At 37.9% G+C, this 26,507-nt stretch overlaps 3 non-coding genes across 3 annotated transcripts; 1 reads left to right on the top strand and 2 right to left on the bottom strand.

The window, feature by feature from the left end:
• Positions 1–1,219: 1,219 nt before the first annotated feature.
• TRNAF-GAA (transfer RNA phenylalanine (anticodon GAA)) lies at positions 1,220–1,292 on the bottom strand. The gene has a single exon. It is a non-coding gene; the product is annotated as a tRNA-Phe (tRNA).
• A 1,611-nt stretch (positions 1,293–2,903) lies between these two features.
• On the top strand, positions 2,904–2,976 carry TRNAT-UGU (transfer RNA threonine (anticodon UGU)). The gene has a single exon. It is a non-coding gene; the product is annotated as a tRNA-Thr (tRNA).
• A 1,190-nt stretch (positions 2,977–4,166) lies between these two features.
• Positions 4,167–4,253, bottom strand: TRNAS-GGA (transfer RNA serine (anticodon GGA)). The gene has a single exon. It is a non-coding gene; the product is annotated as a tRNA-Ser (tRNA).
• Positions 4,254–26,507: the final 22,254 nt, after the last annotated feature.

The raw sequence follows: 26,507 nt of genomic DNA, 5'->3' as shown, positions 1-26,507 counted from the left end.
CAGCCACAAGCTTTATGTTCGGCGCAGTACTAATACTGGAACTTATGAGCAAGAATTGCTCTATCAATCACCATCTACTTTAGACATATCTTCTGAAACTTTTTTCAAATCCAAAAGTCCAGTATCTTCCTACAAATTAGTGAATTAGGAGGAGCTCTTTGTGCCGAAAAAGAAAGAGTAGGGCAATATTTCAAACTTGCATTCGAACTGCGAAATATTTATACAAAGGAGGAGAGATCAAGATAATGCAGCAGGGTTGGTTATCTAATTGGCTAGTCAAACATGAGGTGGTTCATAGATCTTTGGGCTTCGATCATCGAGGAATAGAGACTTTGCAAATAAAAGCAGAGGATTGGGATTCCATTGCTGTCATTTTATATGTATATGGTTACAATTATTTACGTTCCCAATGTGCTTATGACGTTGCACCCGGTGGATCTTTAGCTAGCGTGTATCATCTTACGAGAATACAGTATGGTATAGATAACCCAGAAGAAGTATGCATAAAAGTCTTTGCCCAAAAGGATAATCCTAGAATCCCATCTGTCTTCTGGATTTGGAGAAGTTCCGATTTTCAAGAACGCGAATCTTTTGATATGGTGGGAATCTCTTATGATAATCATCCACGCCTTAAACGTATCCTAATGCCTGAAAGTTGGATAGGCTGGCCCTTACGTAAGGACTATATAACCCCCAATTTCTATGAAATACAAGATGCTCATTGAATGATAAGAAATTCATGCTCACTTATACAACACAACTCCAGATTTTATGCAAGTCAAGGAATATTTTTACGCTCTGTTCCTAGATGAAACAGAATACCTATTACATTATAATTAATTCCAATTATACAAAAGGTTCAGATAGACTAAGCAAAAAAGGGCTTCATTTCGTTGGAAAATCACATATTCATTTCCTTCGTATGAACAGAAAAATATGATGACTCAAAGAAGTTCCCTACCACGAACTTTGTACCGCGTGCATTACTTAGAACAACTAGGAAAGTAAGATAAGATAAGCAAGAATAAAAAAATATTTGTCGGAATAGCGGAATAGAAAATTAAGAAATGCAAAAATGCAGAAAAAGAAGTGCCTCTATTTAGAGATTTATCTACTTAGATGAAAAAATCATACTCTATCTATATTATTAACGAATAGGTATCCCAACCCATCTCGAGGTATTTGTATCAATACCTATTCGGAAGATCCCTTTTTTCTGTGCCAGGAACCAGATTTGAACTGGTGACACGAGGATTTTCAGTCCTCTGCTCTACCAACTGAGCTATCCTGACCTTTTCTTGTGCATCATCCTAGTAGAGTATTTGTATCTATGTCAATATCCAAAATTTGGAAATGGGGAGGGGGCAGTCCTATGCATTGTACAAAGAAAGCCTATTTAATAATATTTAAATATCGAGTTAATAATCGACATTCCTTGCCGATACTATAATAAAAAAGAAATGTATTCCATTGAATCTTAAACCTATTAATAAAAAAAACAGGATAAATACTAGAGTTAGGGAATAAAAGAGGGTTTGGGGATAGAGGGACTTGAACCCTCACGACTTAGAAAGTCGACGGATTTTCCTTTTACTAGAAATTTCATTGTTGTCAGTATTGACATGTAGAATGGGACTCTCTCTTTATCCTCGTCCGATTAATCCGCTTTTAAAAAGATTTCGAAAACTATGAATTGAAGGATTTGATTACTCAATATTCGATTGGAATGGATTCACAACAATTCTAAAAAAATCATTCCTATTTTCATTTTAAAAAAGAATTAAAGAACCTATATTATGATATGAGTTCTGTGATTAATCGTTTGCTATGCCAGTATCTATACGTGTGTATTAGATTTCGAAAGCCCTTCTTTCCCTAATTTAGAAGGGAGTTCCGCTAGCAACACAACGTAATTAACTCGATTCGTTAGAACAGCTTCCATTGAGTCTCTGCACCTATCCTTTTCCTTTGGGTTCTAGTTCGAGAACCGCTTGTTTTCTCAAAACATGGATTTGGCTCAGGATTGCCCCTTTTTTAATTCCAGGGTTTCTCTGAATTTGGAAGTTGCCACTTAGCAGGTTTCCATACCAAGGCTCAATACAATCAAGTCCGTAGCGTCTACCGATTTCGCCATATCCCCATTTTCTTTTTCTTTGAGACCAGGATTCCTTGTGCAATTTCCTCCATCTGTTAGTTTTTTTTGAATCGTTGAATTCATTACTCTATGTAGTCTAGCGGTTCGTCTCTAGTTGAGAGACTCCGCTTATTGCAATTCAGCATTGAATTGATTCTATCGTTGATGTATTTGCAATTCAATGCGAATCAATATATCCCAAGGTTTTTCTCTCCCCCACCTACCGCGTTCCTTTTTTAGAGTATTCAAAATCATACTATAACGCTTGATATTCATTCTTTTTTTTTGCTAATCAGAATTAGCAATTTCATTTGCTATGATTCTATGTTCTCCTTAGTGAAATATTAATCATTAAATTATTAGCAAATAACAAAAAAAACAAAATATCTCAAAAAATGTCTATAATGATGGACTGAAAATACAAGAAATTCGCATGTTCTCTTTATTATGTTTTCGTATATATATTATTTATTCTTTTCCATGTATTAGATTATTCGTCCGAGCCATATCAAATTAAAAATATCTAAAATCAAATTCAATATAGAAATTGGAATAGATTCTATTAGAAAAATAGATTTGCGAATTAGAGAAAAAAGAAAGTTCAAAAAAATCTATCTAACTTTATTTTATGAAGTTCTAGTATTTTTTTCTAAGTAGAACTTCCAATTTCGAACTAGTTAATAGCTAAGATTAATAATTAAGATCTGACATTTTACGGATTTCCTATACTATACATATTTCTATTTGTTACACTATTTCTGTTATGTAAGCCCACTTAGCTCAGAGGTTAGAGCATCGCATTTGTAATGCGAGGGTCATCGGTTCAAATCCGATAGTCGGCTTTTTTCTCTATCAATGTTCCATGAACAAAAATACCTCTTTTTCTCCGAATTAAATGGAGAAGCCAGGATCTATTATGTCGTTCTACCCTACAATTTTGCTAGATACAAAACAATAAAATAAATAATATATATACAAAAATTCAGATGTTGATGAAATTCCATTTTTTTGTGGTACTTTTAGTAGATTTTACTCTGTTTATCCTTTACTTTAATTCAGTTTTAATTTCGATGTATTCTGTAATGTAAATACAATGAAATTAATTGTGTAAAATGAAATTTCAATAAAAAAAGGAGTCTTCATGTCCCGTTATCGAGGACCTCGTTTTAAAAAAATACGCCGTCTGGGAGCTTTACCAGGACTCACTAGAAAAACACCTAAATCCGGAAGTAATCTGAAAAAGAAATTCCATTCTGGGAAAAAAGAACAATATCGTATTCGTCTTCAAGAAAAACAGAAATTGCGTTTTCATTATGGTCTGACAGAACGACAATTACTTAGATATGTACATATCGCTGGAAAAGCAAAAAGTTCAACAGGTCAGGTTTTACTACAATTACTTGAAATGCGTTTGGATAATATCCTTTTTCGATTAGGTATGGCTTCAACCATTCCCGAGGCCCGGCAATTAGTTAACCATAGACATATTTTAGTTAATGGTCGTATAGTCGATATACCAAGTTTTCGTTGCAAACACCGAGATATTATTACTACGAAGGATAACCAAAGATCAAAACGTCTGGTTCAAAATTCTATTGCTTCATCCGACCCAGGGAAATTGCCAAAGCATTTGACGATTGACACATTGCAATATAAAGGACTAGTAAAAAAAATCCTGGATAGGAAGTGGGTCGGTCTCAAAATAAATGAGTTGTTAGTTGTAGAATATTACTCTCGTCAAACTTGAACTTAAGGAAAAACGGAAAGGTTCATAGAATTTTCTTCCCCTTCCCCTTTCCCCGAACTAAATCGACCTAAGGCTCTTAATTCGTATTTTCCCATTCACCTAACAGAAATGGATTAACCCTAGGATTCCTTTTTGTTTTTTGTTCTTTCCTCTATGTGTATTTTACATACCATAGTAATTTGGTATAGAGAATTTCTATTAAATAAAGGTATTGTATTATTGCTGGAATAAATTGTCATTTGATTTGATACATTGTAATCATTAACGTTGCTGAATTAAGAAAAACGGAAAGAGAGGGATTCGAACCCTCGGTAAACAAAAGTCTACATAGCAGTTCCAATGCTACGCCTTGAACCGCTCGGCCATCTCTCCTCCATAATCTTATTATGGAAAAAAAACTGAGTGAATAGCGAGTTTTCCTATTCCTGCAGTACAGGTACAACCACAACCGCGCGAGAGTTCCATTGTTCTATTAGATAGAAAAATTCCTTTTCATCTAAGTGGACGGGTCCAGGATTTTTTTACTAGGAAGTCCGCTCCCTCGAAAAGTTTTAGTTTGGGTTTTCCCCAAACCAAAGAAAAAGAGAATGGAAGAATTCTTCTTATTCGATAAAAAAGGAACCCTAGAATTCTGTTTGCATAAGGTATCCTACCCCATACAATCAAATAGAAAATAGGGTATGGGACGATTAATGACTTTGAAAATGCGAAATAGTTGATGAGAGAAGTTGTTGTTGAGAAAAGAAATAGGAAAGTGGAATGAAATCCAATCTTAGTCAAATATTTTCTATCTCTTCTTGTTCAAACAGAAGGAAAAAGAGAGAATTTGGGCTGAGCAGAAATACCTCTCTTATCCATTTGGAGCATAGGGATCGATTTATAAGAATTGAATGGATTTGTTTTTTTTTTATGTTATTTTGTGAAGGAATGAAAAGAATTCTATATAGAATGATAGAATGGGTTGGGAATTATGCCTAGATCCCGTATAAATGGAAATTTCATTGATAAGACCTTCTCAATTGTAGCCAATATTTTATTGCGAATAATTCCGACAACCTCCGGGGAAAAAAGGGCATTTACTTATTATAGAGATGGTGCGATTTGACTCTTTTTTTTGTTTTTTTAGCCCTACCTACACCCCGGTTTTACGAGAAAGAGTGGGGGTTCGCGGAGAGAAAACCAAATTAGTAAGGGAAACCCACGCTTAGGGAAGGTGAGGTGAACTAACAACTCCTTCTGTCGTGTATCCTCGACTGACGCGGCCTCGGATGCTTCAATTGTAGATTTTAGTATTGAGCGAAAGGTTACACCTACAGGATAGGTTCTGTATTACAGGCTAATCCTACTCTACTAGTACTAATAGGTAGCATAGGGGATAAAAGCACTACACCTAGAAATAGGAATCAACAAGAGAAAAACTTTGTTAGAAATTAACCCTTTCCTAATTGGTATCAGGGCTGGGAAGAATGGTTGGGATAACAAACAACCATCAAGTTTGTACTTTGGATACCCCTATAACCATCAAAGATCGTTGAAGTGGCTAATTCCTCTAAATAGGAGGCGTTGAGAACAAAGAAATTCTTGGAGCTATCGTTTTCCTCTAGCATTAATAGAATTCATTGGTGTTAAGAAAAACCTCTTGTGGGAAGGTTGGCTAGAGATTTCTTGGAAAAATACCAGCCCCTTTCGGTCCATAATGAGATGGAACTAATTCTATTTTTATTCTCTAGATTTTTTCACTTAGTACTATGTACAGAAGGGAGGAGCCGTATGAGGTGAAAACCTCATGTACGGTTTTGGAACGGAGATTTTTTGAATAGAACGAACGACCGTAACGGATGTTGGCTCAATCCGAAGGAAATTATGCGGAAGCTTTGCAAAATTATTATGAAGCTACGCGACTAGAAATTGATCCATATGATCGAAGTTATATACTCTATAACATAGGCCTTATACACACAAGCAATGGAGAGCATACAAAGGCTTTGGAATATTATTTCCGGGCACTAGAACGAAACCCCTTCTTACCACAAGCTTTTAATAATATGGCCGTGATCTGTCATTACGTGCGACTATCTCCACTATAGAAAGAAAAATAAGAAAGGATCAAATTTTCTAGTATTTACTAGAAAAGGGGGCTTTCTACATAGGGATCGTCAAAACAACGATTTTGCCCTATCAGCTGTAGGAAGAAAGGACACTTCACGAGAATCAAAATAGGAAGAAAGAAAGTATGGCCTATACTACTCTATGGATAGAGTTCTCAAATTGATAGAGAAAGCACCGTAAAGATCAATTAGTGACCGACTGGGTCGATACAACTAAAAAAAACTGCTTACTTATCCCATGATATGGGGCAAAATTTAGGAATCCGCTTATGTAATAGAGCCGATCCACTAAGGGATTAAGCAACGGTGTAGTATCAGATCCCAAAGATAGTAAGTTCTTTTTTCTTGCTTATGGGGAAAAAGTCTTTTTCAAGGATTCTATAGAAATTTCATATATGAAACCGAGATAGTTACCTTTCAGAAAATTCGGACGAAGGATATAGGTCTATCTATGCTTCATTTTTCTGCAGGTGGGAGAAAAGATCAAACTGATTATTGATCAAAATTTAGGGTTTGAAACTTAGGTAATTAACTTCTTCTGCGTAACCCAAGAAGAAATTGGATCGATTTTTGAGAAATCGAATTCAGTTAAGACAAGGGAAATTAAGATAGCAATTTCTGAGCCGTATGAGGTAGGAAACTCTCAAGTACGGTTCTAGGGGAAGGAACTACCTATTCCGACCGGGGAGAACAGGCCATTCTACAGGGTGATTCAGAAATTGCAGAAGCTTGGTTTGATCAAGCTGCTGAGTATTGGAAACAAGCTATAGCGCTTACTCCAGGAAATTATATTGAAGCACAGAACTGGTTGAAGATTACGAAGCGCTTTGAATTTGAATAAGACCACTCTCCTTTTTCAGAAAATGGGGGTTTGGTTGTTGATCCATTAATCAAATAAATTAGGTCGGAAGATCGAATCAAGAATTTCATTATATCTCTTTCCTCTGCCTTCTATTTTATATTATATTTCATAAGGATAAACGATAGGGTCTAGAATAGAAGTAATAAAGCGAATAAAAAGGGGCAATATAAATATTGCTAATATATCAGGACCATCTTATTAATAATTCTAATGAGTTATCTTGGAATTTGGAATCGAATAAAAAAATCTATATTATGCTCAAGGAAAGTAGATATAGATAGGGACTTATACTCTTAAAAAAAATAGACTAGCTTTTTAAATTAAAAAAAGGTTTTTTTGTTACGTGGAGAAATCCAAGATAAAAAAAGTCCGTTAGGCACCCAATCCTTATGTCATAATAGATCCGAACACTTGCCTCAGATTGACTTCAATATATAATTGCTCCAGTGAATAACTAAAAAAAAATAGAAGGACGGTAGATAGTAAAGAAAAGGACTAATCATAATATCTATCTTTCAAAGGTTCACTAAAAAGTTGGCGGGTCTCTTTGTATGTCTTGTCCGGAAAGAGGACTTAATGATGATTCGTTCGCCGGAACCAGAAGTAAAAATTGTTGTGGATAGGGATCCTGTAAAAACATCTTTTGAGGAATGGGCCAGACCCGGCCATTTCTCAAGAACAATAGCTAAGGGCCCTGATACTACCACTTGGATCTGGAACCTACATGCTGATGCTCACGATTTCGATAGTCATACAGGTGATTTGGAGGAGATCTCTCGAAAAGTCTTTAGTGCTCATTTCGGTCAACTCTCCATTATCTTTCTTTGGTTGAGTGGCATGTACTTCCATGGTGCCCGTTTTTCCAATTATGAAGCATGGCTAAGTGATCCTACTCACATTGGACCCAGTGCTCAGGTAGTTTGGCCAATCGTAGGGCAAGAAATATTGAATGGTGATGTAGGCGGGGGTTTCCGAGGAATCCAAATAACCTCCGGGTTTTTTCAGATTTGGCGAGCATCCGGAATAACTAGTGAATTACAACTCTATTGTACCGCAATCGGTGCATTGATTTTTGCATCGTTAATGCTTTTTGCTGGGTGGTTCCATTATCACAAAGCCGCTCCCAAATTAGCCTGGTTCCAAGACGTAGAATCCATGTTGAATCATCACTTAGCAGGGTTATTAGGACTTGGGTCTCTTTCTTGGGCGGGGCACCAAATCCATGTATCTTTACCGATTAACCAATTTCTTGACGCTGGGGTTGATCCTAAGGAGATACCACTTCCTCATGAATTTATCTTGAATCGCGACCTTTTGGCTCAACTTTATCCTAGTTTTGCCGAAGGAGCAACCCCTTTTTTCACCTTGAATTGGTCCAAATACGCAGAATTTCTTAGTTTTCGCGGAGGGCTAGATCCAATAACCGGCGGTCTATGGTTGAGCGATATTGCGCACCATCATTTAGCTATTGCTATTCTTTTCCTGATCGCAGGTCATATGTATAGGACCAACTGGGGTATTGGTCATGGCCTGAAAGATATTTTGGAGGCTCATAAAGGCCCATTTACAGGACAGGGCCATAAAGGTCTCTATGAAATCCTAACAACGTCATGGCATGCTCAATTATCTCTTAACCTAGCTATGCTAGGCTCTACAACCATTGTTGTAGCTCATCATATGTACTCTATGCCCCCCTATCCATACCTAGCTACTGACTATGGTACACAACTTTCCTTGTTCACACACCACATGTGGATTGGCGGATTTCTAATAGTTGGTGCTGCTGCACATGCAGCCATTTTTATGGTAAGAGACTATGATCCAACGACTCGATACAACGATCTATTAGATCGTGTCCTTAGACACCGTGATGCAATCATATCCCACCTTAACTGGGTATGTATATTTCTAGGTTTTCACAGTTTTGGTTTATACATTCATAATGATACCATGAGTGCTTTAGGTCGTCCCCAAGATATGTTTTCGGATACCGCCATACAAATACAACCGATCTTTGCTCAATGGGTACAAAATCTCCATGCTGGCGCGCCTAGCGTAACAGCTCCTGGTGCAACAACAAGTACCAGCTTAACGTGGGGAGGTGGCGAGTTAGTAGCAGTAGGCGGCAAAGTTGCTTTGTTACCTATTCCATTAGGAACCGCAGATTTTTTAGTCCATCACATTCACGCATTTACAATCCATGTGACTGTATTAATACTTTTGAAAGGTGTTTTATTTGCTCGCAGTTCCCGTTTGATACCCGATAAAGCAAATCTTGGTTTTCGCTTCCCTTGCGATGGGCCTGGGCGAGGGGGAACATGTCAAGTATCCGCCTGGGATCATGTTTTCTTAGGTCTATTCTGGATGTACAATTCCATTTCGGTAGTCATTTTCCATTTCAGTTGGAAAATGCAGTCGGATGTTTGGGGTACTATTAGTGATCAAGGGGTGGTAACTCATATCACAGGGGGAAACTTTGCACAGAGTTCCATTACGATTAATGGGTGGCTCCGAGATTTCTTGTGGGCACAGGCATCCCAAGTAATTCAGTCTTATGGTTCTTCATTATCCGCATATGGTCTTTTTTTCTTAGGTGCTCATTTTGTCTGGGCCTTCAGTTTAATGTTTTTATTCAGCGGCCGTGGTTATTGGCAAGAACTGATTGAATCTATCGTTTGGGCTCATAACAAATTAAAAGTTGCTCCTGCTACTCAGCCTAGAGCCTTGAGCATTATACAAGGACGTGCTGTAGGAGTAACCCATTACCTTCTGGGTGGAATTGCCACAACATGGGCATTCTTCTTAGCGAGAATTATTGCAGTAGGATAGTGGCTAGGAGGATTTGAAAGGCATTATGGAATTAAGATTTCCCAGGTTTAGCCAAGGCTTAGCTCAGGACCCCACTACTCGTCGTATTTGGTTTGGTATTGCTACCGCACATGATTTCGAAAGTCATGATGATATTACTGAGGAACGTCTTTATCAGAACATTTTTGCTTCTCACTTTGGGCAATTAGCAATAATCTTTCTATGGACGTCCGGAAATCTGTTTCATGTCGCTTGGCAAGGAAATTTTGAATCATGGATACAGGATCCTTTACACGTAAGACCTATTGCTCATGCGATTTGGGATCCTCATTTTGGTCAACCCGCTGTGGAAGCCTTTACTCGAGGAGGCGCCGCCGGTCCAGTGAATATCGCCTATTCTGGGGTTTATCAGTGGTGGTATACAATTGGATTACGGACCAATGAAGATCTTTATACAGGAGCTCTTTTTCTATTATTTCTTTCTACCCTATCCTTAATAGGGGGTTGGTTACATCTACAACCCAAATGGAAACCAAGCCTTTCGTGGTTCAAAAACGCGGAATCTCGTCTCAATCATCATTTGTCAGGACTTTTCGGGGTAAGTTCTTTGGCTTGGACAGGACATTTAGTTCATGTCGCTATTCCAGCATCCAGGGGAGAGTACGTTCGATGGAATAATTTCTTAGATGTATTACCCTATCCACAGGGGTTGGGACCCCTTCTGACGGGTCAGTGGAATCTTTATGCCCAAAACCCCGATTCGAGTAATCATTTATTTGGTACCACTCAAGGAGCGGGAACTGCTATTCTAACTCTTCTTGGGGGATTCCATCCACAAACACAAAGTTTGTGGCTGACCGATATTGCTCATCATCATTTAGCTATTGCATTTATTTTTCTCATTGCCGGTCATATGTATCGAACTAACTTCGGAATTGGGCACAGTATCAAAGATCTTTTAGAAGCACATACTCCTCCGGGGGGTCGATTAGGGCGTGGGCATAAGGGCCTTTACGACACAATCAATAATTCGATTCATTTTCAATTAGGTCTTGCTCTAGCTTCTTTAGGGGTTATTACTTCCTTAGTAGCTCAACATATGTACTCTTTACCTTCTTATGCATTCATAGCACAAGACTTTACTACTCAAGCAGCTTTATATACTCATCACCAATACATTGCAGGGTTCATCATGACAGGGGCTTTTGCTCATGGAGCTATTTTTTTCATTAGAGATTACAATCCGGAACAGAATGAGGATAATGTATTGGCAAGAATGTTAGACCATAAAGAAGCTATCATATCTCATTTAAGTTGGGCTAGTCTCTTCCTAGGATTCCATACCTTGGGCCTTTATGTTCATAATGACGTCATGCTTGCTTTTGGTACTCCAGAAAAGCAAATCTTGATCGAACCTATATTTGCTCAATGGATACAATCGGCTCATGGTAAGACGACATATGGGTTCGATATACTCTTATCTTCAACGAGCGGTCCCGCTTTCAATGCGGGTCGAACCCTATGGTTACCCAGATGGTTGAATGCTGTTAACGAGAATAGTAATTCGCTTTTCTTAACAATAGGACCTGGAGATTTCTTGGTTCATCATGCTATTGCTTTAGGTTTGCATACAACTACATTGATTTTAGTGAAGGGTGCTTTAGATGCACGCGGTTCCAAATTAATGCCGGATAAAAAAGATTTTGGATATAGTTTTCCTTGCGACGGCCCTGGTTGCGGCGGTACTTGTGATATTTCTGCTTGGGACGCGTTTTATTTGTCAGTTTTCTGGATGTTAAATACCATTGGATGGGTTACTTTTTATTGGCATTGGAAACACATCACATTATGGCAGGGCAACGTTTCACAATTTAATGAATCCTCCACTTATTTGATGGGATGGTTAAGAGATTACCTATGGTTAAACTCTTCACAACTTATCAATGGATATAATCCTTTTGGGATGAATAGTTTATCGGTATGGGCGTGGATGTTCTTATTTGGACATCTTGTTTGGGCGACTGGATTTATGTTCTTAATTTCCTGGCGTGGATATTGGCAGGAATTAATTGAGACTGTAGCATGGGCTCATGAACGGACACCTTTGGCTAATTTAATTCGCTGGAGAGATAAGCCCGTGGCTCTTTCCATTGTGCAAGCAAGATTGGTGGGATTAGCTCACTTTTCCGTGGGTTATATATTCACTTATGCCGCTTTCTTGATTGCCTCAACATCAGGCAAGTTTGGTTAATTTAGTTAATTTTGTTGTACTGTATCAGCACCTAGTTCATTACTCTTGATGGAGGGGGAGGATCCGCCTTCTTAGATTTCTTTTTCTATTTATTTTTCCATCTAGGATTAGAACCGTATACTTGGTAGATAGTAGGAACGGCACATTATGGCAAAAAAAAGTTTGATTCAGAGAGAGAGGAAGCGGCAGAAATTAGAACAGAAATATCATTTGATTCGTCGATCTTCAAAAAAAAAGATAAGAAGCAAAGTTTACCCTTTGAGTTTGAGTGAAAAAACGAAAATGCGAGAAAAATTGCAATCCCTGCCACGTAATAGTGCACCGACACGCCTTCATCGACGTTGTTTTTTGACCGGAAGACCTAGAGCTAACTATCGAGACTTTGGGCTATCCGGACACATACTTCGAGAAATGGTTTATGCATGTTTGTTACCGGGTGCAACAAGATCCGCCCTTTTTGATCGGTTTTTTTAATGCAATTTTTTTTAATAGAAATAGATTCAATTTAGTAATTTCTTTTAGATTAAGTCTTAGATCTCGTTTGACCTGTGAAAGACCTCCTTTGTTGAAATGTTCCCAAAATTCCTAAAATAAAAGGAAAAATACTTTCCACTGCCCTAAACAAAGGGCGGGAAGCAAGACGGCGAACATATCCTCTAAATTGATCATCCTCAAATCAGCTATTCCTGGGGTGGGGTATTGTCTGTCCCCATAAATAGAAAACTCTAGGAGTAATAAATTAGGAGTAAAGTATTGATATAATTGGAATTGCAGAAGCAAATACCAATTTACTAAAAAAAGAAGAAAGTATCTAATCTAAAGGACTCGTTTTCTTTTTTAGGATTAAACAAAAGGGTTCGCAAATAAAAGCGCCAGTGCCACAACTAGTCCATAAATTGTTAAAGCTTCCATAAAAGCTAGACTAAGCAATAAAGTACCGCGTATTTTACCTTCTGCTTCTGGCTGTCTCGCAATACCTTCTACAGCTTGTCCTGCAGCAGTACCTTGACCAACTCCAGGCCCAATAGAAGCAAGACCTACGGCCAATCCAGCAGCAATAACGGAAGCAGCAGCAATTAGTGGATTCATGATGAGTTCCTCGTGTCAAAAAAAAGAAATGGTTAAGGATACAATCAACCAAGAAATTCATATTTCTAAGCTCTATTGGACAGAAGTAACTAAAAAGTACAAATTGAAACGATAATCTGAATTCTCCGAACTGCTTCGAGATCTCCTTTTTAGTTTCTAATCATTAGAGGTTTGTGTACTCATTATTCTATTTCTCTTTCTTTCCAACCAACTGATCTTTCATTCCATCCTTCTTTCTTTCCTCTTCGATATCCTTGAGTTTCTATTTTTTCCCCTATCATCTAATTCATAATAAAAGGTGAAATAGAGGAAGAACCCCTATGGAAATCGACCTAATCCAGATCCAATAGGAATTAAATCAAGATATCCAATTGATAACAATATGCTGCATCGAATTGGATATGGAATCCGATTCCATATATCGGATTAGATAATGAATCTAACTTGGGAATATATAATATCCCATATCAATTTGTTTCTTCTATTTTGTTTGTGTATTTTCTCATTTTCTATTGAATCGGATTCAAAAAAAATTCCTTAAAGTGGAAACCCATACAAAAGATGACTGAACTTATAGACATAAAGGATATAGATCTAGCCTGACTCCGCCCCTCCCTAATGCCTATATACTTTGTTTGGCAATTCCGTAATATAGCCTATTCTCTCTTCTACAACTCTAGATTGTATATTCATACGCAATTCTAACTATTTTGTTTTCCAACCAAGCGAATTTTCCGCAACCATGCATGAATTGAGTTAAGCTAAAAAAAAGACTATTTTGAAAACTAGTCAATTCAATGATGACCCTCCATGGATTCACCTATATAGGCTGCGGCTAACGTTGCAAAAATAAGAGCTTGAATACCGCTTGTAAATAATCCAAGAAACATGACCGGTATAGGAACTACTAAGGGGACTAAAGAAACAAGAACAACAACGACTAATTCATCCGCCAATATATTCCCGAAAAGTCGAAAACTAAGCGATAATGGTTTTGTGAAATCTTCTAATATGTTAATTGGTAAAAGGATTGGAGTTGGTTTAATATATTTCTCGAAATAACTCAATCCTTTTTTGCTAAGACCCGCATAAAAATATGCCGCTGACGTGAGTAAAGCTAAAGCAACAGTAGTATTTATATCATTCGTGGGCGCTGCTAATTCTCCATGGGGTAACTGTATAATTTTCCAAGGTAAAAGAGCACCCGACCAGTTCGAAACAAAAATAAAAAGGAACATAGTTCCAATAAAGGGAACCCAGGGACCGTATTCTTCTCCAATCTGAGTTTTGCTTAAGTCTCGAATAAACTCAAGGACATATTCGAAGAAATTCTGACCATCGGTTGGGATGGTTTGTGGATTGCGAACAGCTATGATAACTGAACCTAGCAAGATAGTAATTACGACCCAAGAAGTGATAAGTACTTGGGCATGAATTTGGAAACCTCCTATTTGCCAATAGAAGTGTTGGCCTACTTCTACGCCCGATATATCGTATAACCCCTTGAGTGTTTTAATGGAACACGGTATAATATTCATATTGTCCCCTGATAAAAAATGAACTTCAAAAAAAGAATTCTTTTGATTCAACCATCTTTTTCTCAACTCAGCAACGTGAAGTATTAATCTTATATTTAGGATATCAAGAAATCACATCAGATGATAATATATATCAATACCCTCTAATATATATCAATATTCCCCGTCTTTTTTCTATGCAAAACAAAAAAGAATAGTAAGTGATTCCATAAATCTACGCAGTTGCCCAAGAATTAACTATTCTTCTTAATCAATGATTTCTTATATAGAGAGAACGGCCCTCACAAATTGCAAATACTAATTTGTTAAGAATCAATCGAATTGAAGTCATAGTGTCATCGTTGGCTGGAATCGATATATTCGCGAGATCTGGGTCACAATTTGTATCGGCTAAAGAAATAGTAGGAATCCCCAAAATGGCACATTCCCGAAGAGCTATATACTCTTTTTGCTGATCGAGGACGATCACAATGTCAGGCAACCTCGTCATATATTTGATCCCGCCGAGATATCTTTGCAAGGTAGATAATTTTCTCTTCAAGATTGCCACATCTCTTTTTGGGAGATGGTGGAATTTTTCCATCTTTTCTTCTGCTCTTAAGTCTCTAAATTGAGAAAGTCTAGTTTTAGTAATCGACCAATTCGTTAACATACCACTGAACCACTTTTTATTAACATAATGACAACGAGCCCTTATTGCAGCTGATGCTACTAAATCCGCTGCTCTTTTTTTGGTACCAACAATTAAGAAGCTTTTTCCCTGACTTGCTGCATCAAAAACTAAATCACAAGCTTCTGATAAAAAACGGGTGGTTCTAGCGAGATTTGTAATATGAGTACCTTTACGCTTTGCCGAGATGTAAGGGGCCATTTTAGGATTCCATTTCTTAATACCATGACCAAAATGAACTCCCGCTTCTATCATCTCTTTCAAATTGATGTTCCAATATCTTCTTGTCATTTTTTCCACACTTCCTTTTGATTTTTTCTTTTTTTTCATCCTACCTTTCCATTACGAAATTTCTTTCTTTTCGAAGATTAAGAAAGAGCCGAAATAGCTTGAAATAAATAATAATTGTTCCGATGGAACCTTCTACATGGTATAAGCATAACCTTAATGAATTAACTAAACTTCTTTTTAAATTAAAATAAAAATAGAAAATCTAACCTCTTAGCGTTCTAAGGTCAAAAATCTAGTTTAAAGTAAAAAATCTGCTTTATGTATCCTTAAATCATATAAATGGGGTAAATGGTGATTCTGATGTCTCATAGAAATTGTTTGTTACGTCAGAATCAGAAGAAACTAATTCTGTATGGAGAAACAAAATATCTCTCATTTCCGACGCAAATAGTTTTTTTTTTTGAATTTCGAAATAAAGGTTCTTGTTTTGTGGGTAACGGTGCACAAATTTTTGGAATCCGGTACCAACAGGTATAATCCCCCCCAGAACTACGTTTTCTTTCAGGCCTTTCAACCAATCAATACGACCTCGTAAGGCAGCTTTTGCTAAAACTCGAGCAGTTTCTTGAAAACTTGCTTCAGATATGAAACTTTGGGTATTCAGGGAAACCCTTGTTATTCCCAATAAGATTGCCCGATAATAGATCGATTCATCCAAAGCCCGCCCTGCTCGCTCTGCTCGCAATAGTCCAATTAATTCCCCAGGTGAAAAAACATTAGACATTCCATCTTCGGAAACCCGCACTTTTGATGTTACTTGGCGTATAATAATCTCTATATGTCTATTATGGATCTGTACCCCTTGGGATCGATAAACCTTTTGGATCTTATTAACCAAAGAGATACGACTTTGGGCTATGGTTAACTCAGCTCCAATCAAGAATCCCCAAGGACCCCCAAGAATTCTTGGTATACGCTCATTCCAATCCTCAATTCTCCTTTCGAGATTCGGCGATAGTGAATCAATTGAACGCGCTTCGAAGATTTGTTCTACTTTTGGAAGACCTTGCGTTATGTCACTAGATCTCGCTTTTTCGTATATAAACGTAACTAACCTATCCCCTTTGTAAAGGATTTCTCCATAATGACCATGAACAGTTGCTCCTGTAGTGGCCAAATAAGGCTTAGCTGCTCTTATAACAAAGGAATCTATATTTACAATGAAAATTTGACCTGATTTTTTTATGTGCGATTTAAATAGACATACATTTTCGCAAATAAATTGTCCAAGGTGAATTTTTGCTGATGTCTCTTCCCAAGAATCATGAGGGAGAAAGTGCCAATTTAACTGGAATGGATCCAACATGATGTTACTATCGAAATTTGAAGTCCTTTGATTTTCATTTATTAAAGAGTGTTTAAGTCCTTGAAGTACTTTGAAGTTTTGTTTCAAATTGTCAAGGAGCAAATGCTTTTTTAACAGGATCTGATTATACGTTAGTAAATAGTAAGATGAAGAAAAATTCGATATACTAGGTGCAATAGTACCTAAGAGTCCCGAAAAATTTCGAAAGAGCCCCCAAAATTTTGGAATAGGAATTCTAGGATTCGATTCTTTTACCCCATTGGGATTTTTTGAATTCTTAAAAAAACCAATTCGAGAACAGTTGGATGCCGACAAAACCATCAAAGATTGGTATTCTTTATTTCGATTCAACAAGGTACCAATAGCTTCTTGATGTTGGCTAAGTGATTGAATCTTCGCCTTGGAATAAAAGGAATTGGTATTGGTGCGATCTAACCTATTATGGAGAATCAGTCCTGCACTTCTGCTATCATACCTTTTTCGTGTATACGAAATAGTGGATTTGATTAACCCAATTCTTAGGAAATCGCGAATCAGACCATTTGCTCTTATCTCAACAAGGGAAGCACGAGCCTCCTCTTTTTCTTCTTGTTCCCAATTCAATACTAAGCAAGTTCGAACGAATTGACTATTCGTATGATAAATTCTTTGAGTTAACTTGCTATTTTCATGAGAAATAAAATTGACAAGTCGAAGTTGGAGATTACCCTCTTCCTGCAAGAGATCCTGTGGGAAAAGTGTTGCTAAATTTCTCCCTTCGTTCATTTCATACGCGACTGCAGGTCGAACCAAAACAAAATACTTTTCCTTGCTCTTGAGAATTTTTTTCCACTGAACATAGACCCAATTTTCCCTTTTTTTTGATTCCTTCGAATCTTTTTTTTCTCTTTCTAGTGGTATCAAACTGCCACCTAATATCTTATCCGCCTCTTCAGGAAAATGAATATCTCCAGAAAAGATTTTTAGTTCCGTATGGCTTTTTTTTCTCTTCACTCGAACCAATCCACCCAGCCGACTTCTTGTATTTTTTGTGAGTTGTGTATCCACTCCAATAATACTATTGTCAAGTACCTTTAGGGATGAGGATCTCGGCAAGATATGCAGTTCTTGGAGAATGAAAAAAAACCGATCTACTTCTTTTTGGTATTTTAGACTAAATTCTTTTGTTCCTCGATGCTCAATCAAAACCCCCTTTTTTAAGACGGAATCTTCCTCCGGGTTCCCATATTCGTCCTCTGAGTCTTCCTCTGAGTCTTCCTCTAAAGTCCCATGTTCGTCCTCTGAGTCTTCCTCTAAAGTGCCATATTTATCCTCTCGGGGCCTATATTTGTTCTCTGGACTCCCATATTCGTCCTCGGATTCCTCCTCTCGAGTCCTATATTCGTCCTCTAGGATTCCATATTCATCTTCTAGGGTTTCATATTCGTTCTCTGGGATCCCATATTCATCTTCTAGGGTTTCATACTCCTCCTCTCGAGTCCTATATTCGTCTTCTAGGGTTTTACATTCTTCCTCTCGGGTCCTATATTCGTTTTCTGGGCTCCCGTATTCGTTCTCTGAGTCTTTCTCTCGAGTCCTATATTCGTCCTCTAGGGTCCTATATCTAAATTTAACAATTCCTGAACCCTTTTTATCTTTTTTGTATCGTGGGTCGTCAAAATAAGCAACTATAGTATTTCTACGTAAAACACCCATAAAGGGTATTTCAATCGAAATCCCAAAACAGGATATTGGTTCTTTCTCTTGTTCTTGATGATACTGTAATGGAATGGCGAACCTATTTCTTCGCTTTTTCGCTAACAAATCAAAATTATTTTGAAGAATAGAAGGATAGACAAAATTCCAATGACCATTGGACATGATTCGATCCGGCGTTGAATAATCAAGAATTTCCCTATCTTTTTTACCAAAAGTATCCAACAGTCTATGTCTTACCTCATCATCAGCCATCGAGAGGCCAAAGATATACCTTCCGTCAACAGAAAAGGAATAAGTATTCATTTGATCTTGATCCTTGTGGAGCGAAAAAGAAGCTATACTAGATCTGCACATACTTACTGACAATATCCATAAATGGCTTGTTTTTGGTAATCGACGAAGATTACCATATTGATATTCGGGCGCATGATAAACATCGGTACTCCAGTGCATTTCCCCATCTGATTCGGAATAAATATGTTTTTGTACCTTTTCTTTAAAATGCAAAGCGGACGTTCCGGCACGAATCTCCGCAATTACTTGTTCGGATTCTACATATTGATCATTTTGCACTAGAATCAAGCTTTTTGAAGGAATAGTCACACTATGTAGAATATCCTGACTCTGAATAGTTATATGCAAGTCTATATAACATAGAAAAGCAGGCTGCCCATGACGGGTACGTGTGGGGTGAACCAAATCCCCATTGAATTGGATTTTTCCATTTGAAGGGGATCGTACAAGGTCGGCAGTACCCCCTGTGAATACCCCACCAGTATGAAAAGTTCTTAATGTTAGTTGAGTCCCTGGCTCCCCAATAGATTGACCCGCAATAACACCTACAGCTTCCCCCAATTCGACCAGATCGCCATGAGTGGAACTCCGACCATAACATAATTGACAGATCCAAGATGTGCTCCGGCAAGTAAAGGGGGTTCTAATATATATTGGTTGTGCTCGAAATGGCTGTGCTCGAAAGGTGGTTATGAATCGATTGACTAACCCAATTCCAATATCTTGATTTCGAGTGGCAATGCACCGTGAACCGATATATATATCGTTTGCTAATACACGACCAATTAATGTTTGTACAAAAAGTTTTTCCGTCATCCCATTTTGAGGACTCACAGAAATAGCTTGGATAGTACCACAATCTCTTCTACGCACAATAATATGTTGAACTACTTCAACAAGTCTACGTGTAAGATATCCAGCATCCGCCGTTCGTACAGCAGTATCTACAACCCCTTTGCGGGCTCCGTAGCAGGAAATTATATATTCTGTCAAAGAAAGTCCCTCGCGTAAATTGCTTTGAATAGGTAAATCAATCATTTGTCCTTGAGGATCCGCCATTAATCCTCGCATACCTACTAATTGGTGTACCTGCGATGCATTTCCTCTAGCTCCTGAAAAAGACATTAGATAGACTGGATTAGAAGGATCTGTTATCCGAAAATTCGAATTCATTTCGTGTTTCAAATATTCACTTGTAGCATACCAGATTTCAACGGATTGGCGTAATTTTTCTACCGCGTGTACAGCCCCATAATAATAGTGTTTTTCCAAAAGAAAACTCTGTTGTTCCGCATCTTGGACTAACCATCCCTTAGAGGGTATTGTTAAAAGATCCTCGATTCCTAATGAAATCGATGTAGTAGTGGCTTGATGGAAGCCCAGCGTTTTTATTTGATCCAGTATATGGGATGTATATCCCATTCCGAAATGATCTATTAATCTGCTAATAAGTCGTTTCATAGCAGTTCCATCTATCTCTTTATTCTGAAAGACCAGATTGGCCCGTTCCGCCATAAATAAGTACCCCCTTTTTCGGCTGAGTATAATTCGACAATTGCTGAGTAGGATTCGACAATGGGCCTGAGTCAGTGATTCGAAAACTTAGTTAACTTCCTTTCCTCAATCTCAATCTGGATTCGTGCGGCAAAAATGATGATACTAGCGAAATCGGAATGCCCCTCGAAAGGGGCATCCCCGAATCTAACTTCCTTGTTTAGATAGTGTATGAATAGGCCTGACTAAATCCTTGTATGGCTTCCTCTATTTCTCTATAAAAAGAAATATGACCAAGAGTGGTGCGAATGTATATAGAACGGATTTCCTTTTTTCTATTTCCCACTACTAGATAGTGGGCATAAATCTCACGATAAGTCCCCAAAGATTCATATTGAACTTCAATCGGAACTTCTCTTAACCCAATGACGCGTTGATCTAGTTTCCATCGGAGCCACAAGGGACTGTCTAAACAGATTTGTTTCTGTCTATAAGCTCCCAGTGCATCATAGGAACTAGAAAAAAGAGATTCTTTATCTTTCGTATACTTAGGATTATTATTATTGTAATTTACTTTTTGGTTTGGATAGTTTCCGCAACTATTATATCTATTTGCACAAATACCTCGACGGTTTCCAATCGTTAATACATAAAGTCCGATAAGCATGTCTTGGGTTGGTACGCAAATAGGATCCCCAATAGCGGGAGATAGGAGATTCATATGAGAAAACATAAGTAAACGAGCTTCCGCCTGAGCTTCCAAGGATAAAGGTAGATGAACAGCCATTTGATCCCCATCAAAGTCTGCATTGAAACCTTTACACACTAATGGGTGTAAACAAATAGTACGCCCCTCTACTAAAGTGGGTTGGAAAGCCTGTATGCCTAATCTATGCAGGGTAGGTGCTCTATTCAACAGTACAGGATGTCCCCTCATAACTTCTTGAAGTATTTCCCATACAATGGGTTCCTTTTCCCAAATTTTCCTTTTAGCAATCCTAACATTAGAAGTAGCACGTTTCGTGATTAAATCGCGAATTACAAATAGCTGAAAAAGCTTTATTGCTATCTCTAGAGGTAACCCACATTGATGTAATGAAAGTGAAGGACCCACAACAATGACAGAACGCCCCGAGTAATCGACCCGTTTCCCAAGCAGAGTTTCGCGAAACCTCCCCTCTTTACCTTCAATTACATCTGAAAGTGATTTGTATACTTTATTGTGACCATCCCTCGTTGGTTGCCCGCGGGACCCACTATCAAGAAGTGTATCCACGGCTTCTTGTACCAATTTTTCCTGGCACATTACTAAATCTGCTGGCGCTAATTCACTTCTTTTTAATAGATAGGCAAGATTGTTGTTCCGACGGATAACTCTCTTATAAAGTTCATTAATATCCGAAGTCACTACTTTATCCCCAGACCTATAAACAATGGGTCTTAATTCGGGAGGAAGAACTGGTAATAAGCACAAAACCATCCATTCTGGTTCTACATTTGTTTGAATAAAATGTTTCGCCAATTGCATGCGTCTAATCAAAAAAACTTTTCTTATTCGTCTTTTTCTATCTTCCCATTCATCTCCACTATACCCCTCGTCTTCTAATTCCTTCCATTCGACCGAGGAATTCTCTAAAATAATTCGCAAATCCAAATCTGCTAATTGTTCTCTAATAGCACCTGCTCCTGTCGCAATTTCCCGATTTCGAAATGTTGTAAAGCCTGGGGTAGAAAAAAAGGGGGAAATGCTATGGTTACAGGATGAAATTTCATCCTCGAATAAACCTCGTAATCGTAAGAAAGTTGGTTTTTTAGCACTGGGCCTAGCAAAAGAGAAATCGCCATATACTAGGCCCTCCAATTTCTTAAGGGGTTTATCTAAAAGATTCGCGATATAACTAGGAAGACCTTTTAAATACCACACATGAGTCACGGGACATGCGAGTTTGATGTATCCCATTTGATATCTTCGTATCCGAGAATCAACAAATTCTACTCCGCATTTTTGGCAAAATCTTTCGTCTTCGTTTTCAGCTCCGCTCGCTCGAGAATTTCCACAAGCACAAATTCTGCTTTTTATGGGTCCAAAGATTCTTTCGCAAAACAATCCATCTTTTTCTGGTTTATCGGTTTTATAATGAAAAGTGGAGGGCCTTGTGACTTCGCCAACGACTTCCCCATTAGGTAGTGTTTTGTTAGCCCAAGCCTTTATTTGTTGAGGGGAAACGAGTCCAATTTGAAGTTGTTGATGTTTATATTGGTCAATCATAAAATAGAAATAAGAAAAGAATTTATATTTATTCCGATCAAACTTCTTCCCTATTAACCTGGAAGTTCTTCTGAGATACAAGGAAATGGTTCAGTTCTAGAGCCAAAGATCGTAGTTCTCGAACAAGCACTCGAAAAGATTCTGGAGGATCCTCGTGATTAGGTACTCGTTTTCCCCAGATCGTAGCGTTAAGTATTTCTTGGCGAGCTATAAGATGATCAGATTTATAAGTAAGTATCTCTTGTAAAATATGAGCAACACCAAATCCTTCTAAAGCCCAAACTTCCATTTCTCCTATTCGTTGTCCCCCTTGCTTGGCTCTTCCTCTAACGGGTTGTTGTGTAACAAGTGAATAGGGCCCAGTAGAGCGTCCGTGGATTTTCTCATCAACTTGATGAATTAATTTTAAGATATAGGACTTCCCTATTAGAACAGGCTGTTCGAAGGGGTCTCCTGTTCTTCCATCAAATATTCTGCTTTTTCCCGGGTACTCGGGTTCAAATACCCACGGATTTTTTGTTTGTTTACTGGCTTCATATAATTCTGAAAACACAAGTTTTCTTGAAGCCTCTTGCTCATATCTCTCATCAAAGGGTGCTATTCTATAATGTTTCTTTAGCAGATCCCCTGCTAATCCGAGCGAGCTTTCAAATATTTGTCCCACATTCATTCGGGAGGGTACTCCTAAGGGATTGAAAACCATATCAACAGGCGTTCCATCTTGCAAATAGGGCATATCTTGCCTAGGCAAAATTTTGGAAATGATCCCCTTATTCCCGTGTCTTCCGGCTACTTTATCCCCAACTTTGATTTCGCGTTTTTGTAAAATATATACACGAACCATTATGTCGAGGGGATCCCTCTGGATCCATTTCACATCGATAACGCGTCCTCTTCCACCTATCGGTAGTTTGAGAGAAGTTTCTTTTGAAGTGGATACCTCAAGACCAAATATGGCCCGTAATAATCCAGCTTCCGCGATATAGGACGATTCGCTCGCTATCTGAGGCGTTAATTTACCTACTAAAATATCGCCTGTTTCTACCCAGGACCCCAACTTCACAACTCCATTTCTGTCCAAATTGCGGAGTAAATGTTCTTCTAGATGTGGTATTTCTTTAGTGATTTTTTCAGCGGAGCCTTGGCTTGTTGTATCCGTCTGAATTTCATATTTTCGGATGTGAAAAGAAGTATAAATATCCTCATATACCAAACGTTCGCTAATTAATACTGCGTCTTCAAAATTGTAACCTTCCCATGGCATATAAGCTACTAATACGTTTTTTCCTAAAGCAAGTTCCCCACCAACCGTAGCAGCCCCCTCCGCTAAAATTTGTCCTTTTTTAATGGATTTACCCCGCGGAACCCGAGGTTTTTGGTGCATACAAGTATTTTTGTTAGAGCGCCGATGGGTAACTAAAGGAATACTTATAGTCTTCCCACTACTTGATAAAAGGATCTTGTGACTATTAGTAGAAATGATCTTTCCCTCGCGTTCGGCTATAACAGAAACCCTCGAATCTAGAGCTGTTTGGCGTTCCAATCCAGTTCCAACAATGCACTTCTCGGACCGAGAAAGCGGAACTGCTTGGCGCTGCATATTAGAACTCATTAAAGCTCGATTCGCATCATTATGCTCAATAAAAGGAATGAGAGAACCCCCAATAGAAAAATATTGGAAAGGAAAAATACTTCTAACATGAATCTGTTCCCATGCAATAGTCAGGAATTCTTGACGGTATCTAGCTGGAACAACCTGTTCTTCCTGAATACCCCGATTCAAGGACAAAGAATTTCCTGCTGCTATCATATAATACTCATCTCTATTTGGTGATAAATAAACCACCTGTCTCTCTTTTTTTTTCTTTGCTTTCTCAGATATTTCATAAAAAGGACTCTCTACGGATCCCCACCAATGATCAATTCTCGCATGAATAGCTAAAGATCCAGTAAGTCCAACGTTGATTCCTTCGGACGTGTCAATTGGACAAATACGCCCATAGTGACTCGGATGGATATCTCGGCTCCGAAAACTTGCAGTTCTCCCCGTCAATCCTCCAGGACCCAAACAACTCACTTTTCGCCCATGAACCGTTTGTGTCAATGGATTGGTTTGATCAAAAACTTGAGATAAGGGATATGTACCAAAGAAGGTCTCGTAAGTAGTTATTAATAAAATCGAGGTTGAAGTTGGAGTTACCAAAGTTTGTGGAGTCGGTTTTGATTGACGTATGAATACTCTACGGATAGTTTTTTGAACCGCATGTTGTAAACGACCAAGAGCCAGTCCGAATTGATCTTGTAACAGATCCGCAACCGAACGAATACGTTTATTTTTCAAGTGATTCATATCGTCATCGTCAAGTATACCCGTTTCAAATTTCATTCCAATCAAATGATCCGTAGCGGCCAATACATCTCGCGGTAACAAGAAGGTGCTGTTCTGAGGTATATCAAGATTCAGTCTTCGATTCATATTTCGTCGACCAATCCTTCCTAATTCACATTTTTGTTGAAAAAATTTCTTTTGTAATTCCTCACATAAGGATTCCGAAAATACCAGGTCCCCACCTACACAAGCAAATTGTTGATAAAACTCCAAAATAGCTTTTTCTTTTGACTCAATCCTCTTCTTCTCCTTAGCATTAGGGAAAGACAAGAAAATTTCAGGGTAGGAAACATTATCTAGAATTTCTTTTAGATTTGAACCCATAGCTGATGATAGAACTAGAATAGATATCTTTTGTTTTCTACTCACGCGAGCCCATATCCTTTCTTTTTTATCAATTGCTAATTCCGATCTTCCTCCCCAATCTGATATTATAGTCCCGGTGTAGATAGAAATTCCTTTATGGTCTAATTCCGAGCGGTAGTAAATACCAGGACTTAGCAATATTTGATTGATCACAATTCGGTATATTCCATTTATTATAAAGGTTCCTAAGGAATTCATTATAGGAATGTTTCCAATAGAAATGGTTTGCTTTTGCACATCGAAACCAAAAATTAATCGCGCGGATACGTATAATTCGGAAGAATAGGTGAGTGATTCATACACAGCATCCCTTTCTTTTATCGAAGGTTCTAGCAATTGATATCCTTTCGCAAATAATTGAAATGAAATTTCGTGATCTGGATCTTTAATTGTTGGAAACTTCTCAAGTTCTTCTGCCAAGCCTTGATTAATGAACCTACAAAATCCCTCGAATTGGATCTGACTAAATCCGGGTATTGTGGACATTCCCTCATTTCCATTCCGGAGCATCTTAATCTTAAGTTTCCTGTTTATCGAAGAAAAATTCCATTATCAGCTCACTCTTCATCAATCCCTACAGATCGATCTAGCAATTATGGAATCTATATTCTGTTTACTAAATCACATGAAATTCTCGGGAACTCCACATACGTATTTCATATATGTATTTCATACATATGAATAGAGACAATTTCAACGAAAGTTCGAATTTCCCAGGGGTCCAAATGGAATGAAAATGAAGTGATAAAACATTCCTAGAACCTCGAAAAAAATTCTGCCACTTACAGTTTATGATATTCTTAGATTGGACGGCAAAGATTTCTCATTTTTTCTCCTTTCTATGAATGGGATAAAACCAAAATATAATAATTTATAAGCACTAGAAAGTTTGACTTTAGTTCGATTGAGAATAGCACGCTTAGTTTAATTTCAAAAAAGAATTTGAAGGTTCTTTTTTGTTTCGTAGTAGTAGAATTTCTATAAAATATAAGATATAAGATTTCGTTGTAGAATCCTAAAATAAAGTAAGTACTTTTTTAAGTACATGCCAATCTAGTTCTGGACCTCCACATAGCAAAGTCAATTTTCTTTTTTTTATTCAAGATATTTAATGCAATGAAAAATTAAAGAACGATTCTCCACAGAGATATGTACATAAGGGGGATCCATAGATAATAATGCTGTTCGGACCT

The sequence above is a fragment of the Oryza sativa genome, chromosome 10 (genome assembly GCF_034140825.1).
Source record: "Oryza sativa Japonica Group chromosome 10, ASM3414082v1".
NCBI lineage: Eukaryota > Viridiplantae > Streptophyta > Magnoliopsida > Poales > Poaceae > Oryza > Oryza sativa.
This window is presented reverse-complemented; position numbering and strand designations above follow the sequence as displayed.